At 35.8% G+C, this 14,159-nt stretch overlaps 1 protein-coding gene across 4 annotated transcripts in view; it reads right to left on the minus strand.

Moving 5' to 3' along the window:
* The window catches only part of ADK (adenosine kinase), a 476,499-nt gene that overhangs the window by 385,129 nt on the left and 77,211 nt on the right, over positions 1 to 14,159 (minus strand). The gene's annotated exons all lie outside the window — the stretch shown is intronic.

Below are 14,159 nucleotides of genomic sequence, written 5' to 3' on the forward strand. Positions count from 1 at the left end.
GCCTTCAGCAGAGGCCAGGGCAGGCCAGGAACTTGGCTTCCTCCATCGCCAGGGAAACCCAAGCCTCCTGCTCGATCCTTGGCCACAGCCATCTTGGTTGGGTTAATTTGCATAATTGCTCCTGATTGGCTGGTGGCGTGGCTTGTGGGTGTGGCAGAGGCACAGTCAATTTGCATATTGCTCTTTTATTAGATAGGATTCTAACATAGCAGTTATCACACTGTATGACAGTTAGCTATTATTGCCTGCCTATAATCCTGGAGAGACTGAATTTATTCAGGGTAGGGTTATGTCTTACAAATCTCTACATTTCTGCCCTAGGCAGTTTGGCTCAGTAGATAGAGCATCAGCCCACGGACTGAAGGGTCCTGGGTTCGATTTCGGTCAAGAGCATGTACCTCGGTTGCAGGTTCCCCAGCCCTGGTAGGAGTGTGTGCAGGAGGCAACCAATCAATTGTGCCTCTCTCACATCAATGTTTCTCTCTGTCTCTCCCTCTCTCTTCCACTCTCTCTAAAAAAAAAAAGAAAAAAAATCAATAGAAAAATATCCTTGGGTGAGGATTAACAAAAAGTCATAAAAACAAATAAAAGAAAGTCCACTTTTGAAAAAAAAAATCTCTATATTTCTGGTGTAGTATATACAATAAACATTTAATTTTAAGCATTAATTGGATGAATAGTGACAAAATCAGAACTCGAGTTATTAGACTCCAAGTTCTAAGCTTTTTTACTTTACATTTTACTAGAAATATGTATTGAATAAGAAATTTAATCCTCAAATCTGTCTTTGCCATTAGACCATAAACTCTATGAGTGAAAGGAAATTACTGTCTGCCACTCTGAGCCCAATGCCTACAGTAGGGCCTTACAGAGTAGAATATTAATGAATATTCTAGTTAAATGAATAAATACGTAACTTAATTTCTAACTAAAACATCAGTATACATGAAGAATGGGGCAATCAGTTAATTTTGTCTAATAATTGGTTAATCAGGAAGCCCTTTCATACAGTTCTCTGTTTGAATTACTACATACATCAATCTTATTTACACTGTGTATCTGATGGCAAGAGTCTATAGTGCCAGGAATCTTATTTTGAAAAGAAGTATGATCTATGTATTAATCATATCTATTGTTTCAACTTGGCTCATTTCCTACCTAAACCCTGAAGTGATTTAATTTAACTCCTACGCCATGCCTTCAATAAACATCTGATGAACAAATAAAACTCTGTGTGTGTACACACAATAAGACATTATAAGAGCTCAAATTCTTTTGAAAGTATTAAGAATGTAAGTGATATATAGATACATGCATAGACACAGAAAAAACACCCACTAGCAAATGAAAATAAATCCAAGTATTTTGCTATAAGCCATTTACTTCTAATAATAAGAAGAACATGTATTTCCCTCTCACATGCCAAGAAACAAGAGTTTAAAATATTAGGCTAATCCTCCTCTCCTCTTCTCTGAAAATACTGTTAAAAATATCTATTCAATGTACAACTTCAAAATATACTTTCCTTACTTATGTGTATCATCCCCTTCTCTTCAAAGTTCTACTACCAATCTATCATCACTTCAAATGGCTTGCAGGAAAAGGAACAAACAAAACACACACTCCTTCTTGGAGAATTGATTATACTACTCATGGCAAGTCCACAGATCCATAAAGTCTTCAGGTTTATTGACTACTTGATATAAAAGTGAAATATCTCTGCTAAACCATTGCCCTTTAAAAATAAAGTCTTATCATTAAAACAAGTTATTTTCAACAAGTATACCTAGACATATAATAATAGAATCTTCAAGGTCATCTAGCCTAATTAACCATATCTCCTTGATTCATTTCCTAACATTCCCACCAAGTAATCTGATATACACTTTAACACTTCTTGAGAAAGGGAACTCATACCTCCAAAACAAGCTGATTCTATTGTTTTTTCTTTACTACTAGAAAGCTTTCCTTTATTGAGCTAAAATTATTTAGTCTTTGTCATCTACCTACTCGTCTTCTATCCTTGACGATTCACAATCAATCAATAAATCTAATTTCATTCCCATATGAAGGAAGCCCTTCAAGTGAAGAGGGCTATCATATATATCCTGATTCTCTTAGTTCAAGTTAAAACTATCTGGGTTTTCAATGCCTCTCCATGACATGATTTTAAATTCCTTCAATAATTATAAAAAAGGAGGGGATGTTTTAGCATCCACCCTACCAACCATGAGTTTCAACGTGAGAATGCATATCCACCAAAAGAGTAATATGGAACTATTATCCTCTGAATTTTTGAAACCTAAGAATAGAATACCCTTTTCTTCTATGAGCAGACTGTCATAATTGTCCAGGAAAGCTTGTAACCAATGTTTTATTGTTGATGAGGGAGAGAAAAAAAAAGTAGAGAAGACAGTAAAAAAAAGTCCCTAAAAATATAAGATGCCCTCAGGCTACACTATTCATGTATCAATTCTCTTTTCCTGCTAGAAAGTGCTTACTTTATAGCAAGGTTATACTAGACATTTTACGTGTGTGTTTTTTAAAAAGAAAAACACCACTTTTTTGTAGCTGAAAAATCAGGTCAATATTCTCAATGTACTCATATACTTCATATAACTAAAATATGAAACTAAAAGACAGTTTAAGGAGCTCGGAGTTGGTACTAGGGTAGAGAATATCTAAAAAGTGTAACACTAGTAAAATAAATCAAAGCAGTCAGAAGTCAGTGCTATAAGTATCAGCTAAACCAAAAACTGGCTGAATGTACTTTACTAACCCACTTAACCTCTCTAGGCCTCAGAATACCCTCATCTGTTAAATGAAGATAAAGAAATAAGATTAGAAGATCTCAAATGCTCTGATCTCAGGACCTCTTTACACTTAAAAAAGTGTTGCCGAAACCGGTTTGGCTCAGTGGATAGAGCGTCGGCCTGCGGACTCAAGGGTCCCAGGTTCAATTCCGGTCAAGGGCATGTACCTTGGTTGCGGGCACATCCCCAGTAGGGGGTGTGCAAGAGGCAGCTGATTGATGATTCTCTCTCATCGATGTTTCTAACTCTCTATCCCTCTCTCTTCCTCTCTGTAAAAAATCAATAAAATCTATTTTTTTAAAAAAAAGTGCTGAGTACTTCAAAGAGCTTTTATATCTATTCCTGGTTGCCATATTCGAAATTAAAACATAATATTTTAAATGTTTATTATTTTTAAATAATGGAACCATTAAATGTCAACATAAATTACATTTTAGAAAAATAACTGTATTTCCAAACTAAAAAATAATTAGTGATAAGAGTCACATTGTTTTATAATTTTTGCAAATCTCTTTAATGTCTGGCTTAATAGAAGACAGCTAGATTATCGTATGCTTAGGTAGTCAAACAATGTCACATGTCATATAACCTATGGAAACCACGTACATTCGGGAGAAAATGAAAAGAAGGATGAACAATGTCTCAGTATCAATTTAAAATAGCTCTGACCTCTCAGACCCCCTGAAAAGGTCACAAACCCACCCCTCAGTCCCCCACCAAAGAGGCCCTGACCTACACTCTGAGCGCTGCTGGACTAGACCATCTCCAATTCTTAATATCCACATGAAACCACACAGATGACAAGATATTTCTAATGTTAAAAAAACTGAAAATAGACTTATCTTCACCAGGAATAATGCTCCACTATTATGATTCTAAGAGATTACAGTGAGATGGTCTTTTTTAAACCAACTATAAAAAGCCATTTCAGAAAGAAGCATAAGACAAAAACAATGTAGAATACTCTTTGTTACTAAGAAAATTCCTACAAGGAGAAAAGGCTAAGTAATTTCCTTTGTATTATAACACTAGTAACAACACTTTGCATGACAAAAATTACTCTTTTATGTAACAAATACATACAGATCATCTACTAAATGTAAAGTACTATGCTAAGTGCAAAGTGGGAAGAACTTTTTACTCTCGCTGAAGAGACCTGATATATACTACAAAACTCTATAATACGAAGTATTAAAAAAAAAAAAAGACAAATACCATGAAATAAGTTAGAATAAAGCAATATGATCACTCATAATTTAAATGGTATCATGAGGATAATGTTAATATGATTATGATTAAAATACTCATTTACAAAGTCTAGTAGGAACACAAGAAAATCTATTCTCTACATATTTGTCTATAAAGATATGTCTCATTAACTGAATTCAAAGTAATACACATACCTTTCCAGAGGAAAAATTCAAATGTAAGAAATAAATTCAAGTTTAATCTCTGACTTTGCACACAGCAATAATATCATTGTTGGCAGAATCAACAGTGACTCTGGCAAATAATTTTAACTACCTAAATACCTTTGTTCTTCAATCTCATACTCAGACACAACTGACAAACAGAGTGATAATAAGATCAGAAAAGTACATTAAAATCTTAGAAACTATGACTGAACCTTTCATACTTCACTGAAAAAGTATCTATATTTCATTAGCTAGACATTTTATATAATGGATGGTCATTCAACTGCAGTATCTAAATTAATTTTTTCTCCTTTATTTGGGAAATATTCAAGAAAACATAATCAAACTGTTTCTCTGTAATTAGTAAATAACACTATCTCTGAGAATAATGTTAGCATTGCTTATTTAAAAATCTAAAGAAAACTGAAACATAAATTTTGGTAATACACACCTCCTTTTATGAATAACTACATTTTTCATGCATATTAAGCTAAGATAGTTAATAGGCTTTGTATTATGTCAACCTTAAAAAAGATATCAGTTTAATATTTGTAAACTAAATAGAAGGTTCTCTGCCATGTTAACTCTAGTAATATTCCTTTTAAGGTAAATATCTTTATTAAGATAAACATACAGTACTGAATATAAGTTTACATTTGCATATTTCTTTCCATTGAGCTCCTCAACCCTCCTAAATATGCCCCCCAAAATATAAGGAGATCTTCCATAGGCTTTTTAAAAATTCTACATTCATTTATCCTCCTTATTTTCAGACAAAACAGGTGAAATAGCACCATCTGGTGGGTATCACCTTAGTTATAAAATAATATTCTACATTTACCTTACTAGTACTTCTTTGAAAAACTGCATAACAATAGGGAATTATTATAAAGTAGAATGAATGAATAATGAAAACTATCTTGATTAGCAACAAAGTGTATACTTGAAAACTGAACCAAAGTTGCAGGCATTGTTTTGTTTTTTGATTACAGTGATGTTAACCATTTTTGTAATGCCATTAAGGATAAAATCTCCTCAGTACTTTTAACCTTGTGGTCTTAGCTTTAAAAAAGTGTGAATTTTTAATACAAAAATAACATTTTTTATATACTACATCCAATGAAGAGGATGAGATGTGAACATAATCTTCACAAAAGATAGTATCTGTTATTCATGCTTATATTAGGGCTGATTTTGCTTCAAATAGTTGTGTCTAAAACATCAACCATAATTAGCAAGACGGATCCCAAGGTTTATTAACAATAAAAGCTTTCTGAATCCTAACAGTGTGTTTGATAATGATAAAAACATAACTTGCGCCATAATTTTATGAGCTAAATAAACATGTAACAAATAAAACGGGACATAAGCTGAAGACAAAATCAGAAATAAGGTGCGGTTATTTATTTTTAACAGATTCTTAAAGGTGAAATGAAGAAGAAGCGCAGGATCAAAATACTGAAGCCAACAAAAAGTATATTTTTATGCGCTTTTTTCTAAAATTATAATTAAAATTATATTTTTCCAATAACTACTTGTTAAACACATACTATGTTACACTATGTATACAATGGAAAGCAAGCAAAACATACAAAGATATAAACCCATTTTCTCTGTAGCTTACAATGTAGCTATCATATTTCCCAGTTAAAGCAATTATGAAAATGCATATATAATTTTAGAACATACTTTTTATAGATCACAAATTTCAGGCAGAACAACAAAAGTCCCCTCATTTATAATAGAAGACAGTAAAATTAAGTTTTCAAGTTGACCAACAAATATAAGGGTCTACTAAGTACTAGGAATACAAATGACAGTTTCTATCCCTAAATAATGTTTAATCATTTTTAAATATCTGTGAGATTTCCTATAGAAAAAACAATAAATTTAGACTATGCTAATGCCTGATGGTATAATTAGAATGAACAAGGAAAACAAATAAGAAAGATGCAAAAGATAATAACAGTTAAAAGCAATATGGAAGTACTGAAGAGAGGCTAAAAATTACCCATTTTCCAGGAATATATTAAATTAGACACTACTTAATCTTTAAGGAATTGCTGTATTAATACTATTATTTTCTAGGTCTCACATATTAACACAAAAGCTCTGCAGATAAATGAAAAGCATAAACATATACAAATATTATGAAAATTCTTCATATGTAAGACAAATTTATTTTTTTGGTTTGGCTATTATAATAAGATAAAAAGATAACTAAATTAGAATATATTAATTATAAACTTACCTACAAATATTAAACAATATTAAACATACTAAGTAGTAGAATTAACATTTCATCTTTTTCCAGAGATTCCTCAATTCTACTTTTATTCTTTCTTCAAGGTGAATTGGACCCATAATCATCTCTTTCATCCATTGCTAATCTATACCTTTTTGCATAGGAGATAATATTTTCATTTTATGAAGAGCTACACTGAGTGGCCAGATTATTATGACCACCCCATCAGTACTTCGTTGGGCCACCTTTTGCCTTCAATACTGCGGCGATTCTTCTTGGCATTGACTCCACGAGATGTTGAAAGGTGATGCGAGGAATCTGACACCATGCCTGATGAATAGCACTGTCCAGTTCTGTGAGATTTGATGGTTGTGGAACCAGCTGCCTGATGGCTTTTAACTTCGTCCCACAAATGCTCAACTGGATTGAGATCTGGTGATTGTGGGGGCCACCTAAGCAAGGTAAAGTCTCCCTCATGTTTTTGAAACCACTCCTGCACAATATGAGCACCGTGGCATGGCACACTGTCTTGTTGGAAGAAGCCATCTCTATTGGGATACGCCATCAACATGATAGGATGAACTTAATCAGCAACGATACTTAGGTATGTTGTGCTATTCAGACGTTGTTCCACACGAATTAAAGGGCCCAAATCATGACAGGAAAACATGCCCCAAACCATAACACTGCCCCCACCAGCTTGAAGGGTTGTACTCATGCATGTGGAGTGCATGCTTTCATGCTGTTTCTGTGAAATTCTCACTCTGCCATCTGCATGATGCAACTGGAAACGTGATTCATTGGACCACATGACTTTTTTCCAATGCTCGACTGTCCAATCCTTGTGTTCCTCTGTGAATTGGAGACATTTTATCTTGGTAACTGCAGACAGCAAAGGTGTTCGAACAAGCCTTTGGCTTCCATATCCCATACGATGCAGTGTACAGCTAATTTGCCTACAAATGTCAGGTAGTCATAATAATCTGGCCACTCAGTGTAATGCTACCATTATTGAGTGACTGTATAAAATAATTCCAAACAAGTAACAGTAATAATTTATAACAGTCTAGAATAAAATTCCCCCAACTATTGAAGACTTTAAATCAAAACACAACAATACAGCCAATGCATCGTTTAAAATGGAGATACATTCTGAGAAACGTGTCATTGAGCAATTTCATCATTGTGCAAACATCACAGAGTGTATATTCACAAACCTAGATGGTATAGCTCATTACACACCCAGGCTATACGGTACAGCCTATTGCTCCTAGGCTACAAACCTGTACAGCATGTTACTATACTGAATACTATAGGCAGTTATAACAGTGGTAAGTATATCTAAACATATCTAAACATAAAAAAGTACAGTAAACATATGGTATAAAAGATAAGAAATGGTACACTTAAACAGGGCACTTACTGGTACCATGAATGGAGCTTGCAGGACTGGAAGTTGCTCTGGATGAATCAGTGAGCGGTGAGTGAATTTAGGACATTACCGTACACCGCCACAGACACACTTAGGCTACACTAAATTTATAAAAAAATATTTTTCTTTCTTTAATAAGTTAACCTTAGGTTACTATAACTTTTTTACTTTATAAACTAAGTTTTCTTAAATGTTTCAACTATTTTGTAAAACATTTAGATTAAAACACAAATACATTATAGAGCTATACAAAAATATTATCTTTATTTGTATCCTTCTTCTATAACGTCTTGTCTATTTTTATAATTATAATTATTTAATTATATTAATTACATAATTATTATTATTATTTACAGTAACTATAATTAATAATTATATTAACTATAATTGATTATATAATTGTTTATTTTTTTACTTTTTAAACCCAGTTGCAGGTTTGATTCTGCTCAAGGGCACATGCCCAGGTTGCAGGCTCGATCCCCAGTAGGGGGCATGCAGAAGGAAGCCCATCAATGATTCTCTCTTATCATTGATGTTTCTCTCTCTCTCTCCCTCTCTAAAATCAATAAAAATACGTTTTATAAAAATAAAAACTAAGACAGCCCAGCTGGGTGTGGCTCAGTGGTTGAGCATCGACCTATGAACGAGAAAGTCACAGTTCGATTACCAGTCAGGGCTCATGTGTGTTGGGGGCTTGATCCCCAGTCGGAGGCATGCAGGAGGCAGCCAATCAATGATTCTCTCTCATCACTGATGTTTCTCTCTCTTCCTCTCCCTTCCTGTCTGAAATCAATAAAAATATATAAAAACTAAGACACACACATTAGCCTAGGCCTAAACATTTCATCGATATCACTCTTCCACCTCCACATCTTGTCCCAGTGGAAGGTCTTCAGGGGCAATAACACGCATGGAGCTCTCCTATAACAATGCCTTCCTCTGGAACACCTCCTGAAGGACCTGCCAGGCTCTTCTCGAAGAGGTGTCCCTCCTTTCAGAAATATGTCCATGGTGGTTTGCTTGATTTGTTTCTTTTGGGTGGGGGTTAATTTATTTTTATTGTTGAAAGTATTATAGATACCTCTCATTTTCTCCCCTCTACCCAGTTCCTACCCCATCCCAGGCCTTCTACCACACTATTATCTGTGGCTATGTTTCTTCTTTTCATCATAGATTTGTTTATAAGCAGATAATGCGCCGTGAGCATATCTCTATTAATAAAAACCTTTCAGTGTTGGGATCCATACTTCAAACTTTTTAAGCAGCTTCTTCAAATCTATAAGAACCTCTACTAAACCCTTCACTGTGAATTTTTTTTAGGGTTATTCTTCTTTTTCTTCTCCTGTTTCCTTTCCTCTTGCCTCTTCTTCAGCTATGTACTCCTGTTCCAACAACTCATTACCTAGTTCCTCTGGAGCCACCTCTAGGAGGTCCTCAATGTCATCCTCACCAACGCCCAGGCTGAAGTTATTTGCCATCTCAACCAAAGCCTTGTTGATTTCTGCAACTGCTCATCCTTGGCAAATATCTTGAAGTCAGGGACAAACCTCTTGAGTGTCTTCTTCCAGATGCCATTCATACGCTGCTTGGTGACATCATCCCAAGCCCAAGCAAGGTTCTGTATATAGTCACAGATGTTGTAATCATTCAAGAATTGAATTCAGTTTCTTCCTCAATTGCAGCAATAGCCTGGGCAATGGTCCCCCTCAGGTAATAGGCCTTAAAAGCTGCAATAACGCCTGATCCATTGGTTGGATCAAAGAGGTGGTGTCTGGAGGCAGAAAACACCACTCTGATATTGGGATGAAGATAACCATGAAAAGGAGGATGTCTGGGAGCATTATCAACAATAAGTAAAATCTTGAAAGGCATCTTATTAACCTAACACCAGTACTTCTCCATTTCACTGACCTAACAACTCAAGAGGACATTTTGAAAGAGGAACTGAGTCATCCATAACTTCTTATTGCTCCTGTAGTAGACTGGCAGTGTGTGCCTACTGATATGCTTATCTACAGTTTCCAAAAATTCTTCAGCTGCCTTCACATCAGCACTCACAGACACACCACTCACCTTCACATACAATAAAAATGACATAATCAAGAGATGCAGTAAACACAATATGTGTAACACAACATACTGTTTTACAACAGACTTTTTTATAAGTAAAAAGAATATACTATAAAATAATGAAAAAAGTATAGTCTAGTAAATATACTATAAACCAGTAACATAGTTGTTTACTATCTTATCAAGTATTACATACTGTGCATAGTTGTATGTGCTATACCTTTATTTTTTTTTTAATATTTTTATTGCCTTCAGAGAGGGAGAGGGAGAGAGATAGAAACCTCAATGATGAGAGAGAATCATTGATCAGCAGCCTCCTGCATGAGACCGCAACTTGGGCATGTGCCCTTGACTGGAATCAAACCTGGGACCCTTCAGTCCACAGGCCGATGCTCTATCCATTGAGCCAACCCGGCTAGGGCAATGTGTGCTATACCTTTATAAGACTGGCAACACCGTGGGTTTTTTTTAGCACCAGCATCACCACAAACACATGAATAATGTGTTGTGCTACCATGTTAAGATGGCTGCAATGTTACCAGGTGATAGAAACTTTTCAGCTCCATTATAATGTTACTAGTGACCCAGTGCACGGATTCATGCACATTGAAAGGAAATTAGAAGGTGTCAGGTGGGGTGGGACTGGGTGAAGAGGGCCAGACATGCCCTGGAGCCAACTCCCTCAGTCCTTCTCCAGTCGGCCACACCTGGGGCGGCACTGCGACAGAGTGAGCGGGATCCCTCCGGCAGGTGGGGTCCCTCGGCCTGGCCGGCGAGAGGGCACTCTGCAAAGTTGCTGTCATACAGGGTGTGGAATACAAAAGCAAGTGTGCAGTATACCAGATTCGGAGCCAACAGTGCCCCAGCAACAACATAACCCATGCCAAAGGTGGAATCCCGCAGGCCCATGAGGAATCGGGCTCCCTCCTCTCTGGTTTTGGGGTGCGTCACCCAAGAACCGCCTCTGCCAAATCAATGCAGCTCGACAGCTCCTGTGTTGAGCATCTGCCCCCTGGTGGTCAGTGCGCATCATAGCGACTGGTCAGACGGTGGGAGGGACACTTAGCATATTAGCCTTTTATATATAAAGATGACTATCATTGTGCGTGCGGTCCATCATTGATGGAAACTTCATTATCGTTATGCTGAACATGACTGTATCATAATAGTTTCAGGAGGCAGTAGAAATGTGTGACCAGCTTCCTCATTGTGATCCCCTAAAAATATGCAGCATCTCCTCTTAAATACCAAAACAGTAACCAAAGCATCTGTTTATACTGCATACAATTTTTTGGAATGTATTTTTCAACCTTCCCTGGTTTAGAGACAATAAAAAATTTTATTTTAAAAAGTGCCCTGCTGTGTTGCTAAGGATAAAATCAAAGAGGAGCTGAAAATTACATCAAGAAAAAAGGAAGTAATATTTCCCATGGGGCTACCTAAGTATGTATATCCCCTTTCAAATCTAAAGATAACAAAAATCTTCCATGCTTTAAAAAATATTCACTCAATTTTACACATTTTTATACCTTGGTTACTGTCAGTGAATGAGTTTAAATTTTAAATTTTTTAATTTAAAAATTTTTCAATTTTCTTCAATGTGCATAGTAATAAGGAATAAAGGTTACCCCAGAAGATAGTTTTAGGAAGTCTCTCACTCAGGCAGTTTGCATATATGGCCCTGATCGCTGTTTTCCCAGGGAAATCTGACAGAACTTACAATGTTTAAAATAAAATAAAATACTTTATTTTAAACACTGTATTACATTAGTTCCCAAACCAACAGCCATTTTCCTTTTCCAAAGGAACTCCAAATTTTCTTCAGTTATTAGAATAAAAGGCTTTGTGCTTTAGCCCATGGAATGGTGCTTGATTAGAAATCATGATAATTCTATTTTCTTTGCCAGTCACTGGTTTAGGAATGGGAATATGATGCAATGGAAGCCAATGATAAATTAAGGAAATACCTGCTGGGGTAATTCTGAGAAAGCACTTCTTGCTCTTAAAAAAGACCACAAGATTTTCCTGTGAGTCACTAGATATTCTCAACTATATAAGACTCTAAGAACAGCAACAGCCATTTGTAACGATGAAAAGTTTCAGTCTAAAAGACAATGGGAATGGGAAGCAGAAAAACATAAAGACCCAGGGTTCCCTGGTGATGTTCCTGAAGCACTGAATTAACCAATTAACCAGCCCTCACCTCCATATTTATTGTGCTAAATAAAGGTTTCCATTTATAGACTGTCATTTTGTTTTGGGTGTCTGTAACTTACAAAGGCATCATAATACAAGTAGTATATAAATCTGACTTTAGAAAGAACTAGTTCTGAAAGTTTATGCCCTCATCTACTACATATTTTTAAAAAATAAAAAAATTCTGCTCTAGCCAGTTTGGTTCAGTGGATAGTGCATTGGACTGCGGACCAGAGGGTCCCAGGTTCAATTTTGATCAAGGGCATGTACTTGAGTTGCAGGCTCCTCCCCGGCCCGGGCATGTGCAGGAGGCAACCAATCAATGTGTTTCTCTCACATCGATATTGCTTTCCATATTTCCCTCTCTCTTCTACTTTCTCTAAAAATCAATAGAAAAAAAATATCCTCAGGTGAGGATTTTTAAAAAATTTAAATGTTAAAAAAAAAAATCTAATTAACCCAAAATTTCTCACAGATCCAGACCCAGATAAGAGGGCAGTCACAGACATTATCCCAAATTTATCACCAACACTAGAAGGCTGCTAGAATTAGAGGCACTTATAAACAATCCACCCAAATGTTGGAGAAAAACGTCTCTTGTTCTCTGCTAAAAAAAATAACTTAAGTTGGTAATATTTAAGGAATAATGAAAGAGGCAATGAATTATAACTTAGGAGTCTAGCTGATTTTCTTAAAGGAATCTGCAGTGAAATTTTATTATATTTATGAAGAGATAACTTAGATCAGTGGTCGGCAAACTCATTAGTCAACAGAGCAGCAAGCAAACCGCGGCTCATGAGCCGCAGTTTGCCGACCACTGACTCAGATATAAAAAAAAAAAAAGACTGACCATATGTTTTTACTTATATGTAAAATCTAAAGAACAATGTAAACAAACGAAATTAACAGAAAGATTCATAGTTAATTATTTTGAAATTATTTAAAACTTACAAAGATATTGTAAGAATTGTACAAATAATCCCTATATACTCTTCACCTAAATTTACTTAATAGTTAGTATTATAATACAAGTTGACTTATCTCTCTCATTATATACATACTAGAGGCCCAGTGCACGAAATTCGTAGTCTGGGAGCCCTCTGGAGGATGTCCGACTGCCGGCCTGCAGGGAGCAGCCCAAGCCGGTAGTCAGACATTCTTAGCGCGGCCGCAGAGGCAGGGGAGGCTCCCGCCACCGCCACTGTGCTCACCAGCTGTGAGCGGCACTCCCCCTGTGGGAGCACACTTACCACCAGGGGTCAGCTCCTGCATTGAGCGTCTGCCCCCTGGTGGTCAGTGTGCATAATAGCGACCGGTAGTTCTGCCGTTCGGTCAATTTGCATATTGCCTTTTATTACATAGGATACTATTTATTATTACACTTAGTTATTGATGAACCATTTGAGTATGTTGCAGACATTAACACCACTTACCCCCAAATACCTGAGTGTTATTTCCTAAAAATAAGACCACTTCATGACCACAGTACATTTATCAATTCAGGATATTTAACATTGCAACAATACTATTACCTAATGTATAGTCCATATTCAATTTTGCCAGCAACGTCCTTCATAATACACCCCTCCCCTCAGGATTACATTTAGCTGTTATTTTCCTTGGTTTCTCTTAATCTTAAAAAAATTCTGTCTTTTGTATTTCACAACAGTGACTCTTTTAAAGAATACTGGCCAGCTGCTTCATTGAATTTGGGTTTTTCTGATGTTTCCCTAACAATCAGACTCATGCTTTATTTTTTGTAGGAATAATACACGTGACAGTCTGTCCTTTATCAGATAGCACATGATGTCAATTTGTACTTGATAAATTTTAAGTGGCAAACATGTTTTTATTTTTATAGCTTTATATTTAAATAAATGTTTAAAATTCATTATCATTATTTATAAGGTGAGGCTAATTTTTAAGTTAACATAAAGAAAACTTTAAATAAATAACAAAGAAAGTATTAACACTGGAAAGCACTACTA

This window comes from Eptesicus fuscus, chromosome 17 (assembly GCF_027574615.1).
Source record: "Eptesicus fuscus isolate TK198812 chromosome 17, DD_ASM_mEF_20220401, whole genome shotgun sequence".
NCBI classification, from domain to species: domain Eukaryota; kingdom Metazoa; phylum Chordata; class Mammalia; order Chiroptera; family Vespertilionidae; genus Eptesicus; species Eptesicus fuscus.